The sequence below is a fragment of the Monodon monoceros genome, unplaced genomic scaffold (assembly GCF_005190385.1).
Source record: "Monodon monoceros isolate NGI ecotype Baffin Bay Population unplaced genomic scaffold, NGI_Narwhal_1 Super_Scaffold_13, whole genome shotgun sequence".
In the NCBI taxonomy this organism is placed as follows: domain Eukaryota; kingdom Metazoa; phylum Chordata; class Mammalia; order Artiodactyla; family Monodontidae; genus Monodon; species Monodon monoceros.
Genome location: NW_021703769.1, coordinates 16,446,634 through 16,451,466, shown reverse-complemented (window position 1 = coordinate 16,451,466; position 4,833 = coordinate 16,446,634). Strand labels below are relative to the sequence as shown.

The window sequence follows — 4,833 nt, the reverse complement described above, 5'->3', positions numbered from 1 at the left end:
TGACCTCCCCTTTTCTACCTAAAAACAGGCCATAAAACTTCCCATGAGAAAGGCGCCTCTCTGTACCAGGAAGACAAGAATATCTTTATCACCATAGATTTGGAACAGACACTGAAAGGGGTCTGTACAAACAAGCTTGCTAAAATAATCCTATCTTCCGCTAGTCCCCCTTCCATTATATCTCTTAGTTATTTCCCCCAAATTTACTGCCCTTTGTCTTGTCATTTCTTCACAAACTTGTCTTTTTTTTTTTTTTTTTTTTTTTAGCTTCACCACACAGCATGTGGGATCTTAGTTCCCTAACCAGGGATAGAACCTGTGCCCCCCTGCGGTGGAAGCGCAGAGTCGTTAACCACTGGACCACCAGGGTAAAGGTTCTCAGGGCTGTGCCTGAAGCTCAGGATCAAGTCAAGTATAATGTGGGAATGAAAACAGTCCCCGTTCCCTGAAGGCTGGCCCTCCAGAGCTCCAGTCCCACATACACAGCAGCACGCTTCCATCCCATGTGCTCTTTAATTCAACCTGAAAAAGTGATCGCCCCATCTGGGCCACATACACCTAGGAAGAGCTCCATCACCCACGCACTCTCACAAGCCAGAAACCTGGACACCATCCTCAGTTTATCCCCTTCCCTCTCCCCTGCCGCCACCACTTCCAGCCATTCACCAGGTCCTGCCAGTTTGATCTCCTAAATCTCTCCTCGATTCAACCGCTTCTCTCCATCCGCATAACCACTGAGCCAGACAAGACCACCGCCACCTCTGGCCTCAGCCATTGCTGTGGCCTCCGAACTACTGTCCCATGTCCACCTTGGCTCCCCACAACCCTCTCTCAGTACCACCACCACACAAGTCACTTTTTGGAACTCCAAGTGATAACAGCAACACTGAACACTTAGTGAATGCTTACTTTGTACTGGGCACTGTTCTGACCCTCTGACTTCCGCACTTAAAATCTTCCACTTCTTGTGGCACTTAGGCCAAACCCCCCAGCTCTTTGCTTGAGCCTCCAAGGCCCTGCATGATCTGGCTCCCCCTTTTCTCCATAGCTCTTTCTCTCACTATTTCCCCTGCTGGATTGAAAACAAAAGGGTCTCTTTTTGAAAACTGTGTGCACCAGTTTTCTGCTTCTATTTCTTCGTGGAGACCTTTTGTCAAAGATGGACACAACCAGTCCTCATTTAGCTAAAGCAGTGAAAACAGATTTAGTGACCACTGACAGTAGGGGAAAGTGCTGAGCTCCATTCTGTTGTGTGCAGAGGTGACTGGGCATTTTAAAGGAAGGATGAGGGAGGAGGGAGGAGGAATGGCAGGGGCTTGAACAGAGTCAGGAAAGTGAGAAATTACAAAAAGTGGGAAGGGGTGTTAGGTCCATGTGAAACCCATCTGGGTTTGCTAACTGGTACCTATCGAAGTTAAGCTCCTACCCTCCCACAGAGACTGAGAGTGGGCCCTACCTTCAGGTGTTGGCTGGAACAGTGAATTAATTCATTTGGCAGCCTTGAGTTTTCTCAGGTAGGAACTTCGAGGCAGCGAGGGTCATTACTAGGGATGCAGGCTTGAGCTGTTAGACGCTATGTTAGTGTTTGCTAAAGTCTTTATAGGCCAAAGTTGAGTCCTACCAAGAAGAGGGCTCACAGGAGGCTGGCTAGAGTTTGGTCAAGGAAGGAATCTTTGTCATGTCTGTCAGTACCAACTCCTTATCTCCACCCCAGTCCTACCCATCATCTTCCCAGACCCTACTCCAAAGCCTCTTCCATTAGTAAGAAGCCTTTCCTCCTTGGGGCTCTCATTGGAACACTTGAGATGAGCATGAGATTAAGGATGGTTCTATTTATCCCCTTTAACCGTCCACAGGCTCTTTACAGCAAGAACTCTCCTCCACCTCCCACAGGCCTGACACAGGACCCAACACACAGTAGGTGCTCAAAGAATGTTTGTTCATTAATGAAGCCATCTAGTCTTAATCACAAATGTTCAAATGTTCTGGAAGTTGCCTTCAAACCACCACCACCACCACCACCACCCCCACCTGTGGTTGATTGGACAATTACTCCAGAGCTGGAACAAATCACCCTCAGGCGCTCAATAAAACTATTCAGTGAATGCTGCTGACAAAGGAACTGATTGCCGCTGCTTTGACCCTGAAAGTAATTACATGCACCAGTATCCATCTGCCCTCAGGGTGGCCCGGAAGGGGGGGGTCCTCACCTTGACACAGCTCTATCTCCTAAATAAATTCAAAAGAGCAAACATTGTCTCTTCCCCCAGGATCGTTGTTGCTTGTTAGGAATCAAACTGAGGGCGAGAGCTGTAATCTGCATATGTTGCTACCTCCCCAGGCTCAGCTGTGCTGCCTTAACCTTCTCCATCTCAGACACCAAACACTGTTAGTCCCCTACTCCAGGCAAAGTCAGCAGGACAGGCTGGTATCACATGACTGTTTGCTCTGCCCTCAGCCCATCATTGTCACTTCCACACGTCCACCACTACTGGCACCATTACCTTCTTGTTCCCACGCTGAAACGCTGGAAGTTATCCTTGGTGCTTCTGTCTCTTCCTCCATCCATCCATTCATTCATTCTCTCTGCAAGCACTTAGCGAGCACCTATGAGAAGCAAGTGGATGGTGCTGGGTTTATACTAACGAACAAGACAGGCATGATCCCTGCCCTCATGCAGCTTACCATCTAGAGAGGGAAATGGAGATTAACCAAATAGACATACAAATGTTCATTTTAAATGAAACACACCAAGAATTCCCTGGCGGTCCAGTGGTTAGGACTTGGCACTTTCACTGCCAGGGCCCAGGTTCGATCCCTGGTCGGGGAACTAAGATCCTACAGGCCTCACGGTGCGGCCAAACAGATAAAAATAAAAAAACAAATAAATAAAACTAAGATCCTGCAAGCCACACGGCGCGGCCAAAAAAAAAATTTCTTTTTAATTAAACGCACCTATTATTTGCTGTGTTCTTTGCCTGACCCTGTAGGGAAGGAATGTAGCATAGAGGGGGAGGTCATTTCCCAAGGCGGCCTTGGTATTCCTCTCAGCTTGACCAAACTTTAGACAGTGTCTTCCCGACTCTATGTCACTGAACTCTCTTTCCTTAGAGCAGTTACTTTAGAAAACTTGTCCTTGTAAATTCTTTCTCTGCTCCCCTTGAGATGTAAATCTTCTCCCAGCCTCTTACCAGTTTAACAACCCAGAAATGTCCTCTTAGAAATGTAGTCATCAAGGAAAACAGTGCCCCTGTTTCCCGGTCTGTGCAGGAAGGTAAGAGCTCCTCTTTGATAAGCACCAATTAACAGACACAGGTGGTCTATCACATAGACCGACAGCCTCCACTATTTTTGTTACCCCACCCCTGGGCTTAAAAACGCTCCTGCATTTTGTTTCAGTGTAGTTGAGTTCAATCTCTCTCCTGTTGCAATAGTCTTCAATAAAGTCCTCCTTGTCTATTTAACTCCGTCCGGTGCAATTTTTCTTTGGCATCATACAGAAATGAATAAAACATGGATCCTGCCCCCAAAGAGTTTAAGGTCTGATTAGGAAGACAAAACTTTCAAAATTGTAGTAAACGCTGTGAAAGAAAACCAGAGGAAGCTATAAGAGGGTGTAATGAGGAAAACACATTTAAATGAGAAGGAAGAACTCATGAGGAGTGATATTTAAACTGGGACAAATATCTCTCTGCTCTAGGCAGAGGGACAGTACACATAAAGGCCTTCAGATCAAACAGTCAGCTTCCAATATATTAAGACCCTGTCCCCCCATCAAGTCCTGTGCGCATGTGTCTCTTCTTTCACTTATCAAAGCTCAACTCTGACTGTCTGCTCCCTCAGCTCAATAACATCCCATGAATCCCAGGCACCCGCTGAATGGAGTCCATAGCTCTTAACTTCCTCAGCCTTGGGTCAAGATTGTGTCTAATCTGGTTCGTTTTACCTCTCAAACCGTATGGAGAGAAAGTGTCCCAGTGAATCACAAGCCTTCTAGGGTGTGACAGAGGAGGGAGCTTCCTACAGAAGCAACTGGAAGACAGCCTAGGAAGTATGAATGCACAGCACTCACGTGATTGAGAGTCAATTCATAGAGTTGAAATACACAGAGTTGAAATAGAGTTGAACAGGAAATGCCATGTTCTCCTGTGATGAGCTGGGCCCATGCCCAGTCCACACAGCAAGAAATCCAAGGACCCGAGGCTGGAGCACAGCGCTTGGACTCATGACCAGTGGAGCCCGTACCTCCCTTAAGGCCCGTTGCAGCGGCTGGCAGGAAGGGCGTGCTGGCCTGAAAGTGCCTCCTCGGGAAAGAAGGAGTGGTTGACAGGCACAGCCCATTGCAGCCTTGCCCACAGCTCCCAAGACCCAATTACTGTCCTTGACTATGACCTATCGGATGGTCAACTTCTCCCTGGGAGGAGTGAAAGCACCGCCTCACCACCTCTGCCCAGTCTTTTCCAGCTCTCTTGACCTGCTGGCCCCAAGCACAGGATTGTCTCGGTCAGACCTTCCTCCTGGGTCATGCTCTACATCTCAGAGCCAAAGCCCTTGTCTCTTCATCCACAAAACACCCTCCTTTCTTCACCCCTAGGTCGGGAGACTGCTTATGCCTCTGAGCTCTGAGCAGGGGCCCAAGCACTCAGCTCCTCCCCTGTCAGAGTCAGAAGCTTCCTAGAGCCAAGCCTGCAGCCTTGACTCTTGCTTCTGCGATGAGCTCTACCTGCACCCTGTCGAGGGCGATGAGTTACTGTGGAGGTGGGGCAGGACTTTTTTTCTTTAATTCAATTAAGCCACATGCTGACTGTGATTCTTTCTCCGCTATCTAAGGCA

General features: G+C 48.1%; 1 non-coding gene across 1 annotated transcript; it reads left to right on the top strand.

The window, feature by feature from the left end:
• Nucleotides 1-2,758: 2,758 nt before the first annotated feature.
• On the top strand, nt 2,759-2,830 carry TRNAE-UUC. The gene has a single exon. It is a non-coding gene; the product is annotated as a tRNA-Glu (tRNA).
• Nucleotides 2,831-4,833: the final 2,003 nt, after the last annotated feature.